Consider the following 25,951-nt stretch of genomic DNA (forward strand, 5'->3'; position numbering starts at 1 on the left):
ACATCGGTTAGTTTCAATGTGTTGACAGATTTCTATGATTCATTATAAGAGCTCAACAAAAGCAGTGAGATTATTATTCTGTCTACATAACATGCAGCCCTGTGCGCTCTACAAGGTTAACAACTTAGAGCCAGCGCACAAACACCCCTCAGTATTCTTCTCTTGAGCAGTTCATTCAGAATGCAGCTCCCTTGATTGCATAACAACGGGTAATTTTGGCAGTGTTCTCCAGCCATGCTGACCTCATGCCCTCTCAAACACATTAGCAATCTTCCACCGTGTTGTGAGTTGAATATTCAAACTGATGGACAATAGTGAGGTTATTGAGTTCCTGTTTATACCTGCTAAAAATGACCAGTCTGTTGTTTTTTCCCACAGCTGCATCATGCTCAAACATTCAGGCAACAAAACAAATACAGTCTACAAACCTGAAAATATATTTTTCTTTTATGTATTGTTTTGATGTTATTGTTTATTATTTTGTTTTTTGAACAATAACCACCAAAGGTGCAGGATTCCTATGTCCTAATAACCACACACAGCTGGTACTGTTTTTACAGTTTCTCTCCAAACAGAATAATAAGAGGAAATACACTCAGTGGCTGCTTTATTAGATCAACACTATGACTGCAGTGAACTCATTGTCATGTCTGAGATGATGTGACATGGCGTTATCCTGCTGGAAGTATCCATCAGAAGGTGCACTGTGCTCATAAAGCAACAATACTCAGGTAGACTGTGGCCTTCAAACCAGGCTCAGTTGGTACTGAGGGGTCTAACATCTTTATGTGGACCAGACCAGTCCGTGTTTTTACAATCATCTGTTGTCCAATGTTGGTGAGCATGTGTCAGTTGTAGCCTCAGTTTGCTGTTCTTAGCTGACAGGAGTGACGCCCAATGTGCTCTTCTGATGCTATAGCCCATCTACTTCAATGTTATTGTGCATTCAGAGATGCTCTTCTGCAGAACTCAGTTAGAACCAGTGCTTATTTGAATTTTGTTGTGTTTTCTATCTGCTCCAACCAGTCTGACCATAACCCTCTGACATCTGATGCCAACAGAGAGCTGCTGCTCATTGGACAATTTACTCTCAGACCTCAGACTACATCCAAAGTCACTTCAATCCCATGTCTTCCACCAGCTGATGCTCGATTTGGATTTGAGCAGGTTGGTTCAGCAGCTGCCATCTGATTTGCTTTTTACAGTTTGTGTCAATGAGCAGTTTAAAAAATCTGGACCTAGTATAAGTATATAATGAGTAGTATATACCTAACATACCACATTCTCAATGAGCAGCTAAGTTAACTTTATTTATACTATTTATGTTTTAAGGTATAAAAAGTGTGAACCAACACTAGATGAGAAAATGGACAATGATGCCTTTATTTATTTCTGTGACCTTAGTGCTGAAGTCACCTACAGAGGTCCAAGAGGATGCACATGGAAGACTCCCATCCTGGGAGGCTGGTCACTGTCATCACATCAGGAGACCACTGACAAGATCCATGGCATTATCTTGACAGATTGATGGATAACACATCAGGACATTGTCATGACAAACTCCAGATGACTGAAGTGTCATCTCATTTAGTACATAAATTCCTTTGATAAGAAGTAGATGTTAATCTGCTGGTCCGTGTGCTACATTATCATAAGTGTATGGACACTCTAATATGACATGAGTGACAGCAGATTATGTGCTTCCATAGTCATGGGCTTCTTATAGTTTCTGCCTTTCCACCAGATGTTCAGGCTGATGCAGGGATTTTCCCATTCAGACCCTAGAGAGTGAGTGCACTCAGTTCTGGATAATAAAGCCTCAATCACATGTTTGAGTCCCTCCTAAAGATGTTCAAAGGGTTTGAAGTCAGAGGGACAGCATCATCCTGAGACCACACAGGGACATCCCTAAACTGACTTTACAAAGCTAGAAGAAAAAAATTCCTAGACCAAAAGTATGTGGACAGTTATCACATGGAAGGATGGACTGGACTTTACTGGACCTTGCTGGACCCTAGATTTAATATTAAAAACATAAAACAGCTTCTTCCATCATCTTAGACTTAGTTTGAACTTTAAACATCATCTATACAAAGCTTCCTATCAGAGTCATCTTTATTTCAACAGAGGGCGCCAAACTGTAGCTATTGATCTGGCAGAAACTGGCTGACATAATTTTGAACCAACCATATTTTAAGATTAAGATAAAATATTGATTTGAAATAATCACTCAAACTGGTGTTTGTAGCACTCCCGCTGCACTGACAGAAGCTGTGTTTAATGTTTTCTGTTTTCCCTTTCACTCCAAACTCTAGCCAGGCTTTGACTGTGTTTGTTGTCATTTTTCCCGTGGCTTTTCCCTGACCCCGAGGCCTAGCAGCTGACCGCTGGACTACCGGGCCAGCTGTACGAGAGGAGGACGTCCATCTGACTGCTGCAATTCTCCTCAGAAAAAAAACCCCATCCTATAAGCTTCTTATGCAAAGCAGAAAACACTGTAATCTCTCTCTGTCACTCCCTCTCTCAGGCTCCATGTCTGAGCTGTTGTTACTATCACTACTAGTTAGTTAATTCATTACTTTGGTTCATGCTCATTCTTCTGAACAAATCACTCAATACTTCTATTCGGAGATAATCAGCAACACGTTTTTGTTACGTGTGTTATAAGTGATTATTGTAAGTGGCAGCAATAAAAAGTCTTTTTTTCTGAGACTCAAGCTTGATACAGCATATTTACTATCTTTTTTTCCTCTAAACTCCATCTTAGAATGGTGTATTCAATTATATTTGACAATTTGATTTTATCTTGCACAACAAGCTGCCGTTTGGAATCATGTTCCATCTGACTCAGTATAGTGCGTTAGGTGTGCAATGCGACTACACATGCACAACCATTACACATTAGTCATCAGCACAATGCAGCTAAAGCACTTATGAAAAGCACATGGCCCTGCTTTGAATAGAAAGCTGCTTTATTTATTAAATGTTTTATTTTGAAATACAATTATCTGAAGTTTAATAGACAGACCTTCAATAAATGATGTTTTCATTATGGACAACAGTGTCTGAAGGCTGCTGTTTGTAGAGCTACTAGTGAGGAGCTTTCAAAATAGTGGGATGGACAAAATAACAGAAACACTTATACAAGGAAGAGATCAACATTTAAAAAATAAACAAATAAAACACAGAAACAAAAACATTACTCACTCTGAATGCTTCTTTTTGAGGTTTTTGTTTCAATTAGATTTATTGTCTTGGACTGTCTAACCTCTCTATTACATTTTGGCATTCAGGCCTTATTACTTTAAATCTCCCAGCCGAATTATTTGCTGACGTAACGTGACGTAGTCTGGCGCACATGCAGTGGAGACAGGAATCACAAAAACAATTCAAAACACAAGGTGTACGTCAGCTACGTACGGTGGTGCTTTCAAAACTCCAGCTCGTGCCAAAGTATTTTCTGCACAGGTGTTGTAACTCACGCGCCACTCTTACTGTACGTATCACCGTAACGTCACTGCCCCCTTTCACTATAAACATCGTGTTCCTCCGCCATGAACGAGATAAAGTAGGGCAGTGAACGTCCCTACTTCCCAAAGACGTTCAGATAAGCACAACTGCGGCCACTCGGGCAATCAAATATTTATTATTTACATGATTAAATTTACAACGTGTAGCTTTTGAAAAGAAAGGAGCAGCCTTATGTCCAGGCTGACCGCGTGAGCCGCTGTTTTGTCCTCCTACACGGCTGGTAAATGTATAACTTAATTACATAGGAACGGTAAGAGACAAGATAACATTCTGCCATTTAAAACGTATGTATTAAAGTACAAAAATACACACAGGCGCATGATTATATCCGCTCTCACAAAGAGTTTAAGTGCTTGTAGTAGAAAGACTGAGATTATAAACACATAAACAAACCCGTGCTGACTGTAAACTCTGATTTGTTTTAATGTATTCGAAAAGAAGCAGCTAAAGTGAAGCCGCTTCTCTCAAAACATGACCAGCGGAGGGATATAAACTCTTAACACATGATGTCGCCATCAGCCCTTCCTACTTCACCGCTCACCTTCCACCGACTCCACGCTGACGATTTGATTGGTCCGAGCGGTGCGGACAGCCGGCTCTCATTGGCCGTGGCCCTGTCAATCGCAAAGCAATGCCACTCAGGATAGATTAGGCACCATTTGCCATAACTAAATAGTTACATTGTACATCAAGTAGGGAGAATTATTTTAATTGGTAGCCCACCGCGCCCGGCGCAGAGTTACAGTTCCGTCTTCGTTAAAAAAAAAATCCTTCTGTGCGCTCTGAATGCAACAAAGTGTGACGTTTGAATCTCCCGTCTCATCAAAACAGATGTGGATACACTGCTCGGGTAAGTCACTCTTCACCAGCTTGTGTCCGCATTTGCCACATTTGTTTTTGTTTTTTTTCCTCTTCCTGTGTTTGGGTAGCTCTGACAACTGCTCGTCCGCACGCTGTGCTGCTGCTGAGATATTTTGTCACAGAGTTGATAAGTGGCACAGTGCTGTGCTTTGCGGTAACTCTGGAGGAGGTCGTGCACGGTACTCGGTACAGTCTCTTCCCAGTGTTTTTGTACCACGAAGACGTTGCGTGGTGTAGTTTTGCTTAAGTTGCCTCACTGTTAAACATTTCTTCTCGCTGTGTGCTTGCGCCTTTGCTTAAAAAAAAAACAGAAACAGCTCGCAGCCGGTGGGAGTGTTATTACTATTGTGCGCAACAGTAATAACACTCCATTAGGAGCTGTCAGAAACGATTTACGACAAGTGCCAGAGCAGGTTTTGATGTTATTTCTCTTCATTTCTATAAATGGATTTCATCTCAGAAAAAGCACGTTTAGTTTATTGGCAACTTTTATCGCGCCATCAATTCCGTTTACACGTTATGTGACAGGTTTACATCGCAGGAGAAAGTGGGCAGATGGAAAAAGAGGGAAGTGCTTTGTATTTGCCTCAGGAAAACTGCAGTGATTAGAAAAAAAATGTGTTTCTTTATCAAAACCACATTGGATGCCTTTCCTCATATCCTTTAAGCTCTTGTGTCTGTTGAATTATTTTATGTCTCTTTCATGAGCCCATTTCCGACAATTGTGCTCTCATTGCTGTGCGTAATTGCTTCTCTCCCGGGAGAGAGTGCCATCAAACTTCTAATTTCCTCCTCAAACCCGGAAACCATTTTGCTCGTGGAAGCAGCCTGTAATGATGGCATCAATAAAGCCAAATAAAGCTGCTGTCAAGTCAGCTTGGAGTTTTCTTTAGAGTGAGAAATGCCCTTTTTTTGTCAGCTTTTCCACTTCCAGCAGTGGTTTGGCAGCATCTCAGAGCTGCCAGGTGACTGGGATTAGAGGGCAGGAAGACAATGAGATTGTGCCTCTAGAGAATGAAGTCTCGCATGTCAGGAGGCAGGAGGGAACTGTTATCTATTACATCATTATCTAGCGCAGCAGAGGGATGTGCTGCGATGAGGACAGATCAGATGAGGACAGTTTCAGCATCGCCTGCAGGTAAAAGTCCAGGTTGCCAAAAAAGGTGTCACATGATCCCGAGGGAGACAGTCCAGATAAGGGTGCTGAGCGATGCTAGTGAGCATCCCGGCGCTCTGAGGAGAGCAGATTAGAGAGTTCACTGTGAGTCTTTGGATATGTTTGCCTTAGAAGCTCAGGATAACCACAGATGAGTGTTTGTCTGACTGATCTGAGTCCATAACAAACAGTGTCCTGCAGAACTACAGCTGAATCACATCAGTTCAGAGAGGTTGAAATACCAGATGCTGGTAATATTCACTGATGATGATCAAAGATTTTTATGTTAACATGAAGCTGTTTTTTCTAGGCTGAATCAGAAAGTGAAGCTATGCCCAAGGAAGTAATAAATTAAGAGGTCTTATGTGAAATCAGAGTCAGAACTTCGTCCAGAAAAACAGACCTGCCAGCAGCAGAGCCTCATCTTCTTCTCTTACACTCCTGCTTACCTTTGGTCTTAAGGTCAAACTTTTAAAACTGATTCCTTTTTCAAAAAGTTCTACTGAGAGCTCCATCAGGAGGTTTATAGCTGGTAAACAAGAACGCTGCAGATTTCTGACATTGTCAAGATGTCAAAGCTAATGGATGCTCTGACCCTCCTGCCCACTTATCACCTTATCTCCCTTATCTCCTCTCTCCATTCGAGAGTCACCACACAGACTCTCCTGTATTAACCTCAATAAAAAAAGCCTTTGGATTCCACTGTTGTGTTCTTCTGCATCTGTAAGAAGGAAGTTGATAGTGCACTTAGGTGTGCAATGTGATAGCTCTCTTCACATTACATCTCTTCCCAGGGCAGCATGAGACCGTCTGTAAATCTCTGGAGGGCTCTCTCCTTCACTTCATGTACTCACACAAGAACACAATCCATAAATTGAACAAAATATTGTAACTGGACTTGTTCAGTGAAAAAGGAGCTTAAGCTCCAGATAACTTATGGGCTCAGCTCTGGTAATGGGCTTTTGTGTCCCTGAGAACCGTGACTGCAGGCAAAGCTGTACTCCACTCCGAGTCAGGGTAAATCTTAAGGAGACAGTTTTTGTGGTGACAAATCATGTCAAAATTAATTTTGATCAACTTATGTGCAAATTCACAGAGTCAGTGTTTAACACAAGAGTCATGACTTTTGGAGAGACAAGGCGGGTTTTCCTCGCTGAAGCTCAGCCATGTGCTTCATCGTGTGCTCTGCTGGCTAGAGTCAAAACACAGTGGGGGGAAACATCACCCTCCCCTCTCCTCTCCTCTCCTCTCCTCCTGGCTTCTGCTAATTTGAGGAAGTAAAATCATTCTCTCCTGGTGCAGCTTCCTGCTGAATTGCAAACTCAGACAGTCAGCCGTCGCCTTCCCCAGACATTACAGACTTCGTCAGAGTCTGTCAGAGGCACGGCGAGGTGATTGTGTGTCTTAATGCACAGCAATGTGTTTTTTTTTTTTGGATGTACCAGAAAATGAAAGTTGAGTGTGAGGTCTTTGGAGCACGTGTTCTCTGATGCAGCAGTTTGAAGGCTGCAGCAGGGATTCTTTTATCTTTTTAGCTTTGGTTCAGTCATAATCCTCACTGAGTTAGATTTGAATTGTTATATTGGTAAGGAGCTTTTGATCGTGGCTTAATAGCCACCTTTAGTGCTGAGAAATGAACCAACACAGGACTGCAAAAGCTGCAGTTCTTGAAATGGCCACTTGAGGTTGTCAGCTCCGTTACACTCAAATCTTAAGGTCAAGTATATTAAGATAAGGATCTAACTGAACAACATACTGATTAAAAGTGAAATCCTTCATTGCTGACCTTGATTTGATTAAAAAAAATCAAATTCTGACACATGCACTACGTTAAGAACAAAAAAGCATTGTGTTCCTCGATATATTTTTCAGAGCTCTACATAAGTCAAGCCTTTCATAGGACTTTGGCATGCACTAACTGAGGTCTAATTTTCATTAATCAATCTGTTCGTTGGCCAGGCTGAGTATTGATGGGCTTTAATCACTGCTGAAGCTGAGGCTACATTAGCTTGTGAGAGCAGAAAATAACATGCTTGGGAGCTCGTTTTTATATATTTCAACACCAAGGAAACTAGACTGAAGGAAGAAAGGGAAGAAAGCTGGTGAATAAAGGTGAGCTGAGCTGCTGTAGTTGTCAGGTTGAGTAAGGGCAGGTGACCTGCCACCTTATTGATTCTCATTGATTTGGCTGTTTACCTTTTGAAGTCAGACAGAGCCTAGTACATTAGCGCCGGTGTTGGATATGTTTTTCCACATGTTCGTCTGCAGCTGACCCATGCTCCTGTTCATGATGGCAGAAAAACCTTTCTAGTAAGCCATATTAGACAAGCAAGCCCCCCCCCAGGTTGATGTCAAACTGAAAGCCTTGCACCACAAACCATGCTCCTTTTCAAATGTTTGGAGAATTTTAGCAGAAAGGAGCAATTACTACCTGCTCTGGTCGAGTTGCTTTCATGGCCTCTTTTGTGTGCTGATTCCAGGGCAGATTTTGTCCACGGCTGTTCCCACGCTGAGCGAGGAGAACAGGAAGAACTCTGCCGCACAGCAGGCCTCTGCCTTCTGCTGTTATGGCTGTGATTCAATCATTGCAGGGCAAGGCTTTACCCCAGCACACTGAAAGAGGAAAGAAATGTCCTCGCTGCTTCTCTGTTAATGGAACTTAAAGCCAAAGGTGTTTTTGTGCAGAGGGGAGACCATCAGCCACTTAATGTGGGAAGTAGTTGCAGTAAGCCTCACCTCGCAATCCACTCTCCCCCTACTGTGAGTTCAAAATGGCCTCCCTTCTGTGCTGGCAACCAGAAAAGCACTGCGCAGGGTGGAGGAACCAGACCAGGCTTTGCCTCTCCTGGTGCTGCTGAGCACACCCACAGTTTATTTTATTTGGCTCGAATGTTAAAGTTAAGTGATTAATTTTACTTTCACCTGTCCAGAAAAATGACATGACAGCCTAACAATTTTGTCCAAAAATGCAATAAAACATTTTTAATAGGCAACATGGATGCATGGTTGCATCATACAAATAGTAGTCGCCACCGCAGCTGTTGATTCTAAATGCGAACTGACAGCTAAAAATCAAGTGCGATCATATGGCTCTGTTTGGATGTCATTAGTGCGGAAACAATTAGTCAACTTTTCTATTAATAGAGCAACGGAAAACCAACAGCAATTTTAACCAGATTGATGGCTTCACAAAAAAGATGCTAGTTATTGGAAAGAAACGGTGTTCTTCCAGAAATATGGATCTACACAGAGCTGCAGCATTTTCAAGAAATCTGGGAAAGAAAAAAATGTATCTGGTCTGAGTGCCAGTGCAATCTACAAGCTTTTATTTTCATACCAGCTGGGAACACTTAAAAAAAAATCTGAATCTTAGCATCCGTCCAGTCTATGATTATCTGTTGGACCGACGTTTTTTGCTAGGCATACGAAACAGAACAACCTGCTATAGATGTCTGAAAGTGTCTGATACATCATCATTATTTGGCTTTGCCTTCTTTAAAGAAACAAACCATGCAACCAATACATTGTGAATGTATGCATTTAGGATTTGATGCTGAACTTTTTTGAAATTGCTCAGATGTTAATCTATAATGGCAAATTAGCACTATTAATTATTAGCACTTTGAGCATTGGTGCCTGTGTTCAGTCTTTGACATAAAATACTTCCTTGATGAATTGAAAATGATTGTTATTTTTATCCCTTAACATATTCAGCTTTGTAGTGTAATTGCTCGTTGTGTAACAAGGTCCGTCTGGTTTGACCCCAAAGATAAGGATTAGGGTCCAGAGAGGCTGCGGCTGCAAGGCAACAAACCACCTTACTTACACAGAACTAATCCCTGTCCTCCAGCAAGCTCTTAATTGAGCCATCGTCAGCTGCTGATCTAGGGGTTAAACATCAATTAAGGTAATGAGCAGATAGAGAGGAGGAAAGAACGGGTGGGGGGGGGGTCTTCAGTCCAGGGAGGTGACACAGGCCCACCCAAAGGAAGGCTGAAGTGTGCATGTGTTTCTGTGAAGTGGTGGCCTGATGACACCATTGTTGATTATGGTCGGGCAGGATGAATGCTGCTTCAAACAGCTTGATGTTAGTTTGTTGTTAGTTTAGCTGTGTTTGTGTTGGACACGCAGCAGTCTGGGTGAGCTCCTCAGCTGCTGCCGGACAGTCAGGATGGTTGTTGGGAAAAGATAGCCCTTACTCTGTTATTTCTAAACACATCAGAGAAATGTATTTATAACACATTTCCAATATATCTTCCACACAATAACGGCATCGTGCCTAACAGACCTTGGACATCATTCAAATCATCAGGGATTGATCTAATCTGTGAAAGAAGTCACTCTCAAGTCAATATTTCATTCAATTTCAAAGAATCTTATGTAACATGAAACCCTCCGTTAAGTGATAAATTTGTGCTTAAAATATGAAATTATGTCTTCACTGTGTTTGGATTTTCTTGCTAGTACTATTACTTTGATATCACAGCTTCAATTGCATATTTTTAAAATCATCCCATTAGCATAAGTTTGTTTGATATATTCAACGCAGCACTTTCAGAAATCTTTGCTTCATCAAATGAAAATCCAACCAGGAGCAGACGTCATTCCCACCCACGCTGTTTGACTGACAGCTGAGCTTAGAAAGTGCAGACTCACAGCAGACGGTGCTAAGCAACAAAATTAAAAAGCAATTCTACAAATTACCTTTTAGAAATGTATTTTTTAACCTGTCTTTGTTGAAGGCTTTTGGGTAAGTTAATACTTAAATCTCAACAGATCACATTTGTCTGTAAGGAAGGATGTGTTTGAGAATGTCGTCTGTCTCCTGAGAGTGTTACTGAGTCGGTTTATTTAAATAACAGGTCATTTAGGCAATAGGAAGGGACTCGTTAGACAGCCTCTGGCATGTTTTTGTTGTGATTGCAGAAGCCACCATATTATAAGATTCAACTTTATTAAATCTTAATTATTTGAGATGATCATTAGAGAAACCTCTTTGGGTTTGGATGCTGCAATACACTGCAAATTGTCTTTCTGCTAGTTAAACACATGACTCCTGAGAGTCTGTTGTATCAATATCTGAGGGGGTCAATGAAATGTCAAAGATGTCTGCAAGAATCCATTTCAAACATTTTTGCCAAGCATTCAATATTTAACAAACATGGATGATTCAATCTTTTAATGCATAACTATTTTATAAGTATAGTTCTTAAAATGACTCATAGATTTAATAGAATCCCAAAATGTACTTTACTTTTCATGTCAGGAGTTAGCAGCCATGTTGCCCTTTGAAAGGAAGCTTTTAAGATATAATTCTGAAGGTTAGGCTTACATTAAATCAAGCAAAACGGAAAAAATACTTTTCCGACTATATTATAAATCAAAGAATAAGTAAATAAGATGATGAATACACCTGTTCGGTACCACACATTCTGGGGCTCTTACATGCATTAGTAGTATACTATGACTTGATGTTTTATTCTTGGTTGAATCAGCAATGATGATGAACGTTAGGAAGTTCTGTTGCTATGAAAATGATGCTGTGGCTTCCTGGATGATTGGCGACCTCTGGCCTCAACTTTATGCACAGTACCACACACAGCCTCCAGACTTAAAGACAAAGTTGGATCCCTAGTTGATTTTGCTCTATCTATTGGCTGTCACCCCGACCTAAATTATAATCAGCCCTCTGTGGTTTACCACAGACTTTCCATTCATCTCCCAGACAAACAGAAAGTAGCAGAGAATGTCTCTTCTCTGTCCTCAGATGATGGATTCTGGGGAAGTAGGGCAGCAGGGTGGCCTGGACTTTAAACAGATTTGTCTTAGAATCTGAAAGGTCACAGGACTCCTGAGTGTGCTGCCAAAGTGCCCTTGAGCTAGATGCTAACTTCTGATCCACACTAAATAAAATATTCTACTAATTAGTGATTTCATTAACATATAATTTTAATATTTCGTTGTGACTCTGTCAGTTACAGTCATTTAATGAAGCTCTGTTACGTAAAATAGAAATGAGGGGAAAAAACACAGTGGTAAATCCCTCAGCTGTTGATTTTTGCTAAAAATACCTTGTACAGGGCACTAAATATATCCGCTCTGCCTCGGAAGAAATTGCTAGAAAAACCAGCTTTAGAGCCAAAATTGAAATCTGCGCTGACCTTGTTTTGACTACGACTTGGAAACAGATGAGCAAATGAAAACACTAAATACACGTAATGTTTATTTTGATCAGGGATTGCGGAATCTGTAGGAATCAGCCCTTCTCATTACATTTCATCTCCGGGCCTCAGTGCTGTTTTGTGATCTCACTCTGCTCCTTTTCACTGTCGGTGCACTTCGCCGCAGCACTTTATCCAGATTAAGTAGTATTTTGCTCCTTTTAATATACTCTTTACCAACCAAAGGGGTAATCTGGTGCAAAGCTAGCCAAATGGACATTGTACCGGGTGTGTGGTGGGATCAAAGGCCAGTCGTCCAGGATCAAGACACAGCCCACTGCATAAATGCAACTTAAACCCAACACAATTTGCAGGATTAACCTTCAATAGCGGGAGCTCGAGAGGCGAGCAACAGCACTCTCACGGTTGCAGCTCGGCACAAAACTGAGCCTGGCTTGACCTTGACAGGGCCATAGTATCAAAATCCACTTACATTCAATTTCAATCCATTTAGTTCAGCTACTGACAACCTTCGGCAAGATGGCCCCTTATATAGAATGTTCTCAACAGTCTTTGAGCATTTAAAAGGGTGAAAAGACCCAAATGAATTACTAGAGAGTTAATGACTCCGAATAATTACAGCAAATTCTGTTGTATTTATACCGTTCATCAAAACCTACATATGCTACCAGCTTGTTATCACCAGGAAAAGGTAATAGGAGGATAATATTTCCAATCCACTGTGTACGTGTCTGCTGCCCACATGTTCTATGTGTTGTTGGGGGCGGGATCAGTATTTTATGCTGGTAGCAGAAGGGAACATTTTTCCTCGTCAAATGTGCTTGATGTAATGAATGTGTGTAAACCTAACCCTAATCAAGCAATGGTATCAAGTAGACACAAAATCTGGACCTGTGAATTAAAGCTGCTGCCGGGTTTATGAAACTAACCAGCCCTCTGTCTTCACGCAGCCTTGTGTGGCTATATATGCCGCGTAATCACATGACATCAGGCCACGCATTCCATGTTCCATTCTAGCCAGCCAGCGTAAATATAGCGATATGTCATTTCTGGAGGATGTAAACAGTGCACACCTGTCAGTGTGTAAACCATCACATCATCCGTTGGAATACACAATACAGTACTTTGGGTGTATGAGACCATCTGATCACACGTTGTCTAGATCCATACCAAGGTCAGAGGTCAAGGTCATCTTAGCTTGCTAAGGGACTACAACCTGGGGGTCATGGATTTTTAGTGCCTTGCTCAGAGGCAATGACAGAAGAACACATGTCAGTTAAAGCTTAAATCTAAGACTTAGGGTTGAAGCTTTTATTGTCGCTACATTTTTCCACTAAGGCTTGAAACAAACAACCTTACCTTAGAAATAAACAACCTTACCTCCTTTTGAGATAATTTTACTGACCTTGATTTCAGTGCGTTACATCTGCATGAAACATTTCACAACTCCAAGCACAATAAATGCCAGAAATCCAGAAAGAGCAGCCAGCTACTGTGAGGATTACTGAAAATCACAATCAACAACAGTCAGCAATTGACAGCATTATACTCAGCTTAGATTATGGTTTCTCTCTTTAATGACTCAAGCTGCAGCCTCCACTGTGCCTTTGCTGAAGGTTTGCTGGAGGTCTTGCTGGTATTGTTGCCAGAGCTCTGAGAACAATGCAGCACATAAAGATTAAAAAGGAAGAAGTGAGCGGGAAAAAAAAAAGAAGTTGGGACTTGGATCAAGGAGCGCTGCACACCTACACGACCGGAGGAAGCTACAAAAGAAAAGAGATGTATGAGAAGGGTTTTTTTTGTGCTTCGAAATGTCATACATCTGTTTTAGAAAAGTGTAGTACCTCGGATGCATCATTCAGTATTCAGAAAACACTCTGCCCCCAGAGGCAGAATTGTTTCATAATCAGAAGTCTTTTACCGGCTGAAAACCAGGATGTTAACTTGTACTGCTTCTCGGAAATTTTTCTGTTATAGCGAATGCAAATTTTTTCCAATATTCCTTTGCTATACACAAAAAAATGTTTAGAAATACAAAAAGACTACTCAGACTGCTGGCCATCATTTGGTTTATTATCATACAAGGCAAACCCTAACCCTAACCCTAACCCTAACCCTAACCCATTGTTTTTGACAATTTCCGTCACATTTTTAATTTGGCTTCACCACATTCCTTTAGTTGGTCCAACTGAAGGCGTTTCCTCAATTACCAACTGACTCATATTTTGGCATTCATTCCTGTCTTGCTTCCTCTTTGTTAATGTTGGCTCAGCTACTTTGCCCTGATGCCAAAACTTGTGACGATCAGCGCAGATTAATGACGTGAGAGCAACTTGGTCAAGGCGGTGTTTTTTGAGGAGTCTCATGCACGTAGGATCACTCGAGGATCTGAACTGGTGCCAGAGAGCTGTGTGGTCTAGTTTGGAATTAGAGGGAAACTGTGACAGTCACACTGAGGAGGAGAAAATCTGATCTTTGTTTAAAGTGGGGGAAATAAGAATTGGGAGGCTTTCAGTTGTCAGTTGCGAACGCAGCCCAAGTGGCATGCCACCATACTGACGGGGTTACGATGGCGTGAGAGCAGGGGCTGCTGGCCAGCACTCCGGCACAGCTGAAATAGCAAGCAGCAGAGCCAGGAGCTGAAACACTACACCCAGGCCTCTCTCCCTCTCTCGCTCTCATTCGCCTTCTCACCTTTCTTACTCACCCTGCTTTTCTTTGATCTAAAATCCTACCAATTTTTTTTGCTCTTTTTGTTATCATCTAGAGTCTATTCATCTCTCTTCTTCCACCAATCCCGACCCCCCATCGACTTTATCCTGCGCATCTCATCTATTTCCAGTAAAGCGCAGCGAGAGGTTAGGGCCTCATTTGAATATTTGAATGTATATCAACCTCTTCCTCACTGGGGCGTGGCGTCATTTTACAGTATCACAGCTGTGGCGATGTTATGGGACCATCTGCGCAGGGCTCATTAGGATAGCCACAAGCTAACATGGAGAAAGAGAGTATGAGGAGATGAAGGGAGGGTAAAGGGTACAAGGAGGGGGGGCTTATTCATCCTTTTTCCTCTTGTGTTGTAGAATAGCCATAACCCAGAGTTGGGAATGATTCCAGGGAAAGAAGAAGAAGGAGAAAAAGTGGAGGAGGAGCTAGAAAAAAAAATCCCCTTTCCACCCTTCCAAAGTTGCACACTTCCCTATGCTTGTGTATTTCCGTGTGATGTTGCTACTAGGGCTTCAGGCGTGTGTAAGTGCATTCATGCATAAACACATACACACTGTATCTCTTCATGTGTGAGAGTATTACTGAGGTGAAAAAAAATTAAACCGATTTTTTTTACTGCAAAGAAGCAGAGATGAATGGAGAAGAGTAAGGCCACTCAAAAAATCAGATGTTTATCTCCTTTTTTTTTAGTATTACTCCAAATGTGTCTATCCTAAATGAGAGAGAATAAAGTAAATGATCAGATCAGATGGGATTCAAATTATTAAATTAAAGATGAAATTAAAAAATTAACAGAAGCAAACTGGATAATAAGTAACTAAAATCAGCCCACTGCCTATTGAGAAAGACATCCTGCTGAAATTGGACATCTGTCTGCAGGTTTAATTATATGTTTCAATGTTGATACTTAATAATGACATACAATAATTGATTGCTGGTTGGTGAACGATAAAGCACAGGGTGGGTCACTGCAGCCTACATATCGAGGATGATCATAAGATGTCCAACCAAATCTTTGTGTATTGATTTTCAGTAGCTGGGCTTCATTTAAGTTTTGGCAGTCTTGTAATGAATGCACAGTAAACTGTATCTGCCTCAAAGGTAAAATGATTCTGTTCTGGAGGTGACTATGCATGGTGTTGGGGTAATCGCACAAGGGAATGGCTAAGCTGAAGTATTTTTTGCCACAGACCTTGTAGTTAAGGAAATAGTGTTCTTCTTTCTTTTGGAGCTATTAGAGAGGTCTTAGGAGTCACTCAATTTGTACTCAGAAAGCGTGCAGATACCCCGATGGCTCTTTATAGTGCAGCTGAAATTCATTTCTTTGCTCTGATGTGCAAACTAAGCTCACAGCCTAAGCGAGGAGTGTTTTTCGCGGGCAAAAGCACAGCCGTGCTTTCAGTCGATATAGAGAGTGTACTTGTTTTCTGGCGGGCCGTGTCAGTGCAGGCATTAGATAACGTTTTATTTGATGGTGTTCAATGGCTGACTCGTCCTCACCTCTCGCCCAGGCCTCTCCTGCACTCCAGCCCACACGCGCTCCCATGTAAAACCAAACGCACACAGACATCCACCCACTGACTCACATACACACACTCAGAAACACACACTCCCGCTCTCTCTCTCTCTCTCTCTCTCTGCATCCTTTCTCTGGAGGATTCTGGCAGTTGTTTATGTTATTGAACTGGTTATCACATTACAGCTGGAACACCACCAGGCTCAGAGAGAAAGAGTCCTCCCGCTTTCTCAAGAAAGGAAAGAAAGGCGGTGAGAGTGCACAGAAAGAACAGAGCAAAGGCTACAAAATAAAAAAAATGTTGGCACTATACTTATCAGCATCATAATGCTTTCTTACTTTTTGTGCCCCTATAAGAAAGGCTGTGATCTTTCCACAGCTGTTTTCCACAGCTACAACTTAATAACACAAAGGGTTATTCGTCAAAAACACAAATAGTATTTGATGACACTATTTGCACAAAAACCGTGTATAGATATTAGAAGATCGAGAATTGTTTCAAAAAAGTACACAAGTCATGGAGCTATAATATCATTACACTGCTTTTGCTGCTATAGAAAGGTTCACTACGACAGGCCTACTTATTTCTAGTGTTACTAATAAATAACAATAATTCATTGAGTCTAGTCAGTCATATCTGTCACAGTAAGCAGGAAAACCTTTCAAACAGTGATAGAAAAGAAGAAAAGAAACACTTTAAGTGGGTAAAACTCTGCACTGGAAGTTATAGAAACTTATTTTTTCTCTGTTTTTGCTCACCCAGCAAGAATACATAATCCAAAAATGTGTTTTTTTTTCCTCACTTTCACCCCATGGTTTTCTCATCCAATCCAAAGAAATGCTGTGCTTTCAAATCCCGTCTTCTTCCCATCCCTGCTTTTTTTTTTTTACAAACAGATACGCGTCGTCCTAAATATCCAGCCTGCGCTCCACCACAATTCACTTTGCAGAGAACTTTGTCTAACAAAAGCATTTGGAGGATGTTCATGAGGAGAGGAATCTCCAAATTCCTGAATAAGGCTTCCGTGAGCCTTTCTGTCTCCCATCAAAGGAAGAATCTCATTGTGTGGCGTCAGATTCTAAATTCCAAAAAGGACTCACTCTTAGTAGGTGAGGAGACATTAATATCATGTGATGAAATAAATGACTTAAAAGTCATTTATTTCTTGACTTAACCTCAGGATTAGAAGATCCACATAACCAAACTGTCATTTCGATTGTACGCTGTACTGATTGAAGTGAAAACCTGGGTGTTGTGGGTTAAAATGATTATGGATTAACACGACAGCATGGTTTTCTCCTTGCTGTAATGCCAGCACCGGCTCCACTGAAGCAAAGCAAAGGAGCTTAGTGCTTTCAGCCTGTAGTTCTGGTCTATGGTAGCATCTGTTGTTACAGTCGGACACAGTATACACACACTGCAGCCACTCAAACACTCAAACACATGCTGGAGGGTCATAAAGCCCTGTTTCAATGCACTGAGGGGGAGACGGTGTGTGTGTGTGTGTGTCTGTGTGTGTGTGGTGGGGGGGTAGGTGGTTGATACAGTATGGAGGAAGGCTTTTCACAGAGGACAATTCCTCTGGAGTCACAACAGGTGTGCATGTGTGTGTGTGTGTGTGGATTGCAGAGGGGAATTATGAGCTGGTTTCTAAAAGGAGGAGGGGGGGTGGCGGGCTTATGAAGGGTCCCCTCTGCCCCACCTGTAGCCTGTCAGCTGTTGTAAGCCTGTTAAAACGTCAGCTGTTTCTGAGGAGAAGTGTGTATGTGTGCACTTGTGCGTTAGTCAAAGTCAGGGAGCTTGTGGAGGTTGGGGGAGGGGGGTGTGTTGCTGTCTCCGTGTGGCCCTCACCGCCCCATTGCACATCAAACGCCTTGTCGCCTTTGGGGATTTGTTTGTGGACAACACAGCGCCTCATGCCTCTCTCTTACGTCCAAGATGGTTCGGTCTTTGCCTCTGTACTGCTTATTGTAGCTTGAGTCGACAGCTTACTTTTGAAAAGTTGAACCCACCAGGCTAAGAGCTCCAATTGTATGAAGATAAGATCTTTATTTTTACCGTTTTCTCAATTCATGAACATTTATGATGACTTCAGAGATGTTTTTCTGCTGTTTAACTTAAAGCTTCAGTATCTATGTGATAAGACCATATCCTTACAGTTACTCCTGATTGGTTGACTCTAGCCTCTGAAATGAAAAGGTATAACCACAGACCAGAAGCTGTAATTTTATCTGTCTTTGTCAAAAAAAAGAAAAAAAGAAAAAGAAAGAAACAAGAAATTTTTCACCCGTTTGTTTCCAGGTTATTATGACAAGCCTTGAACAAGCCTGCGCAGGCAGTTTATATGAAAAGAGAAGTGCTGGCCATGGAACTATTTTTTCAGTAAATAAAACTCAGCTGTCTAAATAGAACAAATAATATGATAATACTTTTCCTTTTTATACCCTGTTCACTGAGCTGATTCTTCTTATTCATAATAATTTACTATGTTTAAGTATAATAAGCTTACATTTTCAAATCACCAACATCACAAGTGATCAATAGTATGGATTGCAGTGAGCTCTAAGGTTATGAATGTCTCTTATTACATAGAAGGACAAATTTCCCTCTCTAAACTTTAAAATCTAAAACATCAGTGTACGCTCAATTCCAGACGTCTGCTCTTATTTTCCTGGGTGTAAGCTAAATGTCTGCAGTCTCTTGCTCTCCAGTTGGTCTTGCCGGTGTGGGAGTCACAGGTGTTGAGTGATTTATGGCTTTAATTTACTCGATATATTAAAATATACTGCAACAAACGCAGAGCATTAATTAGGATAACACAGCGGGCTCCTGTTTTACTTTAAGTCACCTGGCAGGGAGACAGAGAAACGGCTTACTACTACACTTAACACACTGTACACAGATTTCCTTCAGTTTACTATTAAATAAACTGTAATCACAACAAGCAGGTACCACAGAGAAGCTTAAATGAGTATTTTGATTAGATGAGAGATGGATTAAAAATGCAGTAAAGCTTGATGTTAATAACCTATCCCTGAAACTGTCCCTGTGTCCTGTCTGTGGACAGTGACAGCCTGAAAAAAAGCGGAAGGCTTGGAGCTGCAGAGACATGAGGCTTTACAGGAGTGCGGGGAAGGGGGGGTTAGGGGCTGGAGCCTTTGTGGTGCCAGCTGAGTGAGGCAGACAGTTGAAGGGAACAGGTTGCTGCGTCTGTTAGTGCTCGTCTTGCTGCTCTTGACCTTTAACCTTTAGCTGTGACAGCTCCAGGGGCTGGGAGATACCAAATTTCCACATATTAGGAGAGGGCTAGATGAGGGACAGACACGCTCAGTACCGGACAGTACTATGTTTATATAATTCACTGCAGTTTCTTGCTGTTTTACCCACTACTCACTTTATTTCCAACCCATGCTACACTGTGTGTCAGCAGTATTTGCAGGAAACTTTTAAACTTCAAAACAAACACGTAGTACGACAACATGGAGTAAGACAAAGAGTCACTTGCATGGAGGAATTTCATGCTTGCTATGCCAACAATGTTGACAAATGCAATATTTGCAAAGGACGTGGTAGCAGGTATGGGCTGATGCACAATGTCCAGGTGTCATGTTGATGAAGATTCTCAGTCATCCAGGTCATTTTCATTCAGAAGGTTGAAGCAAGGCGTCTGGACTTGTAGAGATTTCTGGAAGACGTTTCACTGCTCCTCCAAGCAGCTTCATCAGTTCTGACTGTTTGGTGGGGAAACATGGTTTCCATTACCAATAATAATTCTGAATGTCTCCATACTGACCTGTGTTGGTCTGACTGACTTTGTCTGGTCCAGGTATCACTACTGGGACTGAAAAAGTCACATCGGTGCATCTCTTGAAAGGTAAACACGCCAGTCACCACTGTGAGCATTACCACACAAATGTTGCTGTTATGAACTATGACACCCTGTGAAAACAAACATTAAGCATTATCTAAATTCCCAGTGACTGAGGTGATGTTCTAGAGAGGAATCATTGGAGTATTTGGATGGACTGACCTTCTATCCACAAGCCCCCATGTGGTTAAGGGAAAAAACCCAAAAGCAATTAACTTTATCAAGACATCAATAAGTAGTATATTTCTCTTTCGGATAAAAATACTTGCTGTATTTATCATCTTAAAATGAGTTTGATCCAGAAAACAAAAGAAAATAACTTCTGGTTTGAAATTTCCAACATTAAGCACAAGTAAAAGGAAGATTTGCTTGGGATGCTTGTGCAGCTAATGTGGAGTAATGAGACATTCCTATTGTGTGGATGTGTATTTTTTTTTTCATCTATTGAGCTCTCTCTTTTTCCTGCACAGTTGTCAAGATGGTGACAAAAATGTGGAGAGTTCCTCAATAATGTAGGTCACACACAAGAGAAGAACACACACCAGTGCCACACCAGAGAAAAGCTTTGTCATTTTTTAATTTACCCCTTTCTCGGGAGGGAGGCAGATTTGCATAATCAGGGTATTCACTGTCAAACCCTTGAAAGCATATCATGTTTATTCACAAACCTATTAGTCATTTGGTACAAAGACAAAGTACCAAATAAGCTTGTCTTGAACAAAACCTCTGGAGTTTTCCTTTGTCATGGCACATAACTCAGGTGGCACACCTTTCACGTAGAACAAACATACAAAAACAAGTCTTTTTGTCCTTTTCAACAACCGCTCTCAAGGATTGGAAGCTACATAGATGATGTTTATCATCGCAGGAGCTTATGTGCCTTAAATTTGTGTTTCTTTTCAACATAAATACACTTGCCTGTGGGCAAAGGAGCTGCTTCCTCTCAGTGCTTTGTTTAAGACGAGAGAATAGATATCCTTTTGCTCAGTGTTTGTGCCTCCCCCATCTCTCTCTCTCAGTGCCGGATCCTCACCACATGTAGCCAGCACCACACAGTCTTGGCCAGTGCTTGCGTTTGTGTCAGTAAGCGCGGAGGTAGGCTCATAGATCCCCATTTTAGGCTCTGGGCCAACACCTTGTGTTCAACATGGAGGGCCCCCAGGCAGTCGTGCACACGGTTGACAAATGCGGATGGCAAGCGGGGGGAAACCTGGTGAAGGGGCAGAGAGATAAGGCCATCTGAGCACTTGTGTTTGTTGTGGAAGTAATTGTGTCCTCAATTCCCTGACATTAGGATTGTTGTGTTTAGTGGCGGTGTATATTTTTCCCATCCACGGGCAGATTTCCTGCTCCAGATAGGCGAAAGAGAGAACGTTTTTTTTCTGTTTTCCCCTCAAAGATTTATCCATATAAGTTACTGCTTCAGGATGAAATTAGGCTGTGGAATTTTTGCCCTTTCTTTAACCCATTAGATCCTGGGCACATACGTGCCTGCACCCATACTTATATTCGCTGTGCTGTGTGGAAACTCAATGACACAACTGTTTAGCAGACTCCTGGCCTCCCATTTCCCACACCCTCGGAGCCCCCTCAGAGATTTCAAGGTCAGGAAAGGGCACGGGCTGAGATTCATTTCTTGGGAAGCAGAGCCACTGTCACAAACGTCACAGAGAACCAATCTCTCCTTTTACAGTCCTTTTTTTTCTAGTACACTAAGTGTATCTCATCTAGTTTGGATCACTGAGGATTTCTTTTGATTTTCACATCTTTGGATGTGGTGTCAGATCAGAGCCATCGGCAGCAGCCTTCATCGGAGCTGACAGGGAGGTGGAGATGTGGCGGTGGGGCCGTTGAAGTTTGACAGCGCAGGAGTCATTTCAGAATCGAACGTTGAAGGTTCTGGATGAACGGCAAGAGACATTATCAGTGTGTTGAACTCTCCGACAGCTGAGCATGCATGCGTTTATGTGTGGTGGTGCTGTTTGTGTGTGTGTGTGACTTTAGGGGTAGGATGGGGAGGGGCACTTTAAAGGGTCCAGTGGAACAAAAGGTATGTAGGCAGCTGCCATCCTGCTGCCAGCAGCTCATGATCCAAATGGAAGATGTACACACACATGTGCACGAGGGACAGATTGGTGTGCAATGAGGATCTAACACACTCAGCTAGGCAGCTAGTGACTCACACTCGTGCCACACACACGGATATGTACACAATTTTGTCAAAGATCTTTCTGCTTTCACTGGATATCGGTGTGACTTTGAATAAATCACAAAAACCAATCATCTTTTTTTATAATTTCTGGTAATTAATTACTATACAAATAACAAAAGTTGAATTAAGACAAAAATTTACTTGAAATAATCCTTCAAAGAACAGACTGACGAGCACCTTATTTGTCAACATGGACACTGATGAATTGGTGGCAGTTGCTGAAGGCATATTAGGGCAAAAGGTGACTTGGGAGTGGTTTAGGGGGTGAAGGGGGGGCTTGTGTGACTGTGATGGGGCAGTGGGGAAGGGAGGGGGGGTGGGGGTGTGACAAGAAGCAGCAGCAGAGGAGGCGGGGGGCATGACATGGCGGAGGGGGGTGTCCGGTGAGAAGGGTAATTTGGGGTGTCCAGAGTGAGGCGTTCCAACAGCAGTTGTCATTTCAGCAGTAGATGGTCGAGCGGCACATGTGCTGCTCTGAGTTGGGCCCTCTTTCTCTTCAGGACTGGACCCTTCAGTGATCTTTGATTTGGACTATCTTGTGCTTGGAGCTTCTTTTTTTTCCAACTAACTGGCCAGAATCCAGACATTATCAACCCTGTTGCGTTGTAGCACTTCCAAAACGCCTTTTGGCACCTTTAATCTTTGACGGTAAGAAAGACCAATCAAGACATAGCAGCTGCGTGTGTGCCTGTGTGAGTCTGTGTGTGTCTGTGTGTGTGTGTGTTTTCACTGATGTAATCGGTCAAAACTAACATGAATGCTGCTTTGCTTAAAACCATAATTACTTCAAGAGAATCTGTCATAATTGATGGCTGTTTCGAGGTGTTGACATTCCCTGTCCCCTGGCTAAAACTTTTTGCTGTCTTACGCTTGATTTAAACAGAAGGAGACAATCTCAGAAATATTCTTTCTGAGGTCTCCAATCAGTCCGTAAAGCCATCAGCGGGGAGCACGGCTGGCGCCGCTGAGAACTTTACGAGGTTAGCAAGGAGTGTGAGGGGGCTTGCTGGGTGGCCTGTTGTCCATCGTCAGCCACCGAGCTGACACCTTCACCGAATCTGCTGAGACAGGATCAACGGCGAAGGGGGGCTGTTGTGCTGATTTATGGCTGATAGCGTATGTGTTGTCGTGCAGCTCGTAACATCACACCTGTTATTTTTCTTTTCTTGAATTGAAGGCTTACATGACCGTTAATGAGTGCCATGCTTGTGGCCTTGACACCTGTTAAAACTACGTTTAGTAGTTTTATGTAGGCACAAATATACTGCTTTTAAATTGAGGAGCTGAGGCTTTTCTTTGACCTTGGTGATTGCTCTGGTTCTATTCAGTGGAAGTGGTTATGAAAACTGCACGTAATTCACAGGAAGTTGTTTGTTCATGTTCAGTCGCCTAGAGGTATTTCTCTAGAGCTTATGAGATTGCAGCATTATCTTAATTTTCATATATACAACCCCCCTCTTATATCTTCTGCAAATAACAATAATGTTAAGGAATTTATAAATAGGAGATAGGAGCTGCTGTCTGTATACCTGTTTAGTATTGTTACAGACACTACATTTCTCAGCAAGGTTTTATTTCTACTAGTTTAATGACTTGCCTGCTGCATTTTAAACCACTGGTGGACAGACTTTCAAGTCTCCAAGCAGCTGTTCGACACTTGTTTTGAAGGGTATCTTGACAACAAAGCCGCCCTGGCTCGATCTCCTGTGACCAGATTGAAAGATGCCTCTCTGAGCTGAGGGATCTCATGCTTCCTAATGACCACACGTATAAGCAATCATGACTGAGTCAGTTTTAGCATCTCTGTTTAAAAAAAAAAGAAAGAAAAGAAAACGTTTTCTTCAGGGAGGGTTAATCTGTTAAAAGGATTGCACTTCACTTTTCCAAACAGTGGTGTGTTTGTCAGACAAGTTGAGTGTTTATTATTAGTGCCTTGTGCATACTTGCAATGCCCACATCTCATAGTAATGATGGATTAATCTCAACAAAGTTCGTGGTTGATGCTATAAATAGGCAGGTACTACTGTGTCTAAAACAATAGCATTCCTCCTCCCACTCACCTGCATTCATGAAAATAAACCAGATGGCTCTTGCGATAAATGTCTACATGTGTGTGTCTGTCGACTACCTTGATCTTGCTTGTTTGGCTCTTGTGTGAGGCCGCATTTATGAGAACACGTTAAACTGGTGATGGCATCCTCTTGTACGCAGGCTGTGTCAGGCGTGCACCCGCTGTCCCCAAGTTGATGTCATTGATGTCATGAAATGTTTTGACTAGAGGGCATTTTTCTCTCACACAGAGCTTTTTGTTGTTGTGCCGCAGAAGATTTAAGGTGATGGAAAGTGTTAGGGAGGAGTCCTGTGAACCAGGTTAGAAAGCTCACCAAACATCTCAAGACTTACATTGCAAACTGCTGCAATATTTTCCAATGAAAAGAATACAAACATGACAAATGACCTGCAATATGTAAGAGAAAGTAAAGAATAATTTAATGAGTAATTACATTTATTTATGTTTTATTGGCATTGTGGATGTATAATGTAGTTTGAAGCTAGATTAATGTTGATTGTTTGGTTGTTTATTTATATAGATATTTTTATTATCAGTTTGTCATCTAATTACTTCTGTAACTGTTAAAGAATAGTGAGACACATAATCACAGGAGCATATTTTTTATCTCACAATCTGAAACAAAGACAAAGAAATGCAACTTATAACTATATAAACTAAGAAAAGCAGAAAATATGCTGTAAAATGAATTAACAGCTGAATCATAGAGAGCTGGGACCCCAAGCTGTTGAACCTGATCCCTTACAAGTTTAATCAAAACACAACCTTGAAATATAAATTAACCCTGATACAGGTTTGGACACATCTTAGCACCTTCTAGAGGTTTCATTTTCCCACCATGAGCTCTAGTCCTCAAAATCAAACAGTATTTGGAAAATACCAAACATTTGTCACTAATCACTGTTTGTTAAATAGGGTCAGGTGTTTTTAACATTTGCTTAAATAAAACTTTTATAAATGTTACTTGTGAGGGAGAGATTTGACATTAACTATTGACTTGATACAGTGATCAGAATAAAATCTATGTCCATAGCAACACCTGTTATGCGTAGCAACAGTCAGTTCTTCAGATGTAACAGACGGCACACTGCTGACCAAAACAGGATGTAGCATAATGCTGCAGTGTTTTCAGGTTATCTGTTGCATTTCAAGGTTTTTGTTTTGTTTTGTTTTTCTAAATGTGTACTCATTGTACTCATGAAGCAGACTGCTTTGGGGAAAAAAAACTTCTCGCGATGGGTGTGCCTCTTTCTTGTGTTTAACTCTGACTGTGATGTAACCCAACAGGTCAAACCTCATAGTCCATCATGTTAATACAGTGACAGGTAAAAGTCTCAGAGTCAATAACAAACCACACTAAAAGTATTGTACTGCCAACAAGTCATCTCTGCTCCACATGCTTTCAAAGCGCCTGGACAAAAGACATCTTTGTGTGTCAGCTTGTGCACTCACATGTACATGCATGGGTGTATTATGGGTATTCTCAGGGTATTTTTGCTGTCTTCATGCCAGAGGCTATAAGCACAAACAACAGTTATGGTGCCCTGTGTTGAGTGCGTGGGTGTATGTTTTTCTTTGTGCGAGTGTGTGCAGTTTGTTTTTATGTGTTTGGGAGTGTGTGTGTGTGTATGCTCGGGCAGACTGCAGTATTGATAGCAGCCCAGGAGTGCGGGCGTGATTCACGAGGCAAGAGGCACAGATCTCTTTACCACCCCTCCCATCCCATCTCGTCCCATCCCCCCCAAACCACCACCACCACCACCACCACCTCAGAAGTGCTGCCCTTGCACTGCATCAGCCCTCCTCTCTCTCCCCCACCTCTCCAA

The 25,951-nt window shown here is 41.8% G+C and overlaps 1 protein-coding gene across 10 annotated transcripts in view; it reads left to right on the top strand.

Moving 5' to 3' along the window:
• Window positions 1-4,151: 4,151 nt before the first annotated feature.
• The window catches only part of mef2d (myocyte enhancer factor 2d), a 72,577-nt gene continuing 50,777 nt past the window's right edge, over window positions 4,152-25,951 (top strand). For 8 of the 10 annotated variants that reach the window (XM_028426547.1, XM_028426552.1, XM_028426543.1 and 5 more), the window contains exon 1: window positions 22,486-22,702. The gene's annotated coding sequence lies outside the window, so the exon portion shown is untranslated. Of the gene's footprint in view, window positions 4,382-22,485; window positions 22,703-24,408; window positions 24,425-25,951 lie in introns of those variants that run through there. The other 2 variants (XM_028426544.1, XM_028426545.1) reach the window with 2 other exon arrangements.

Source organism: Parambassis ranga, chromosome 16 (genome assembly GCF_900634625.1).
Source record: "Parambassis ranga chromosome 16, fParRan2.1, whole genome shotgun sequence".
Taxonomy (NCBI): domain Eukaryota; kingdom Metazoa; phylum Chordata; class Actinopteri; family Ambassidae; genus Parambassis; species Parambassis ranga.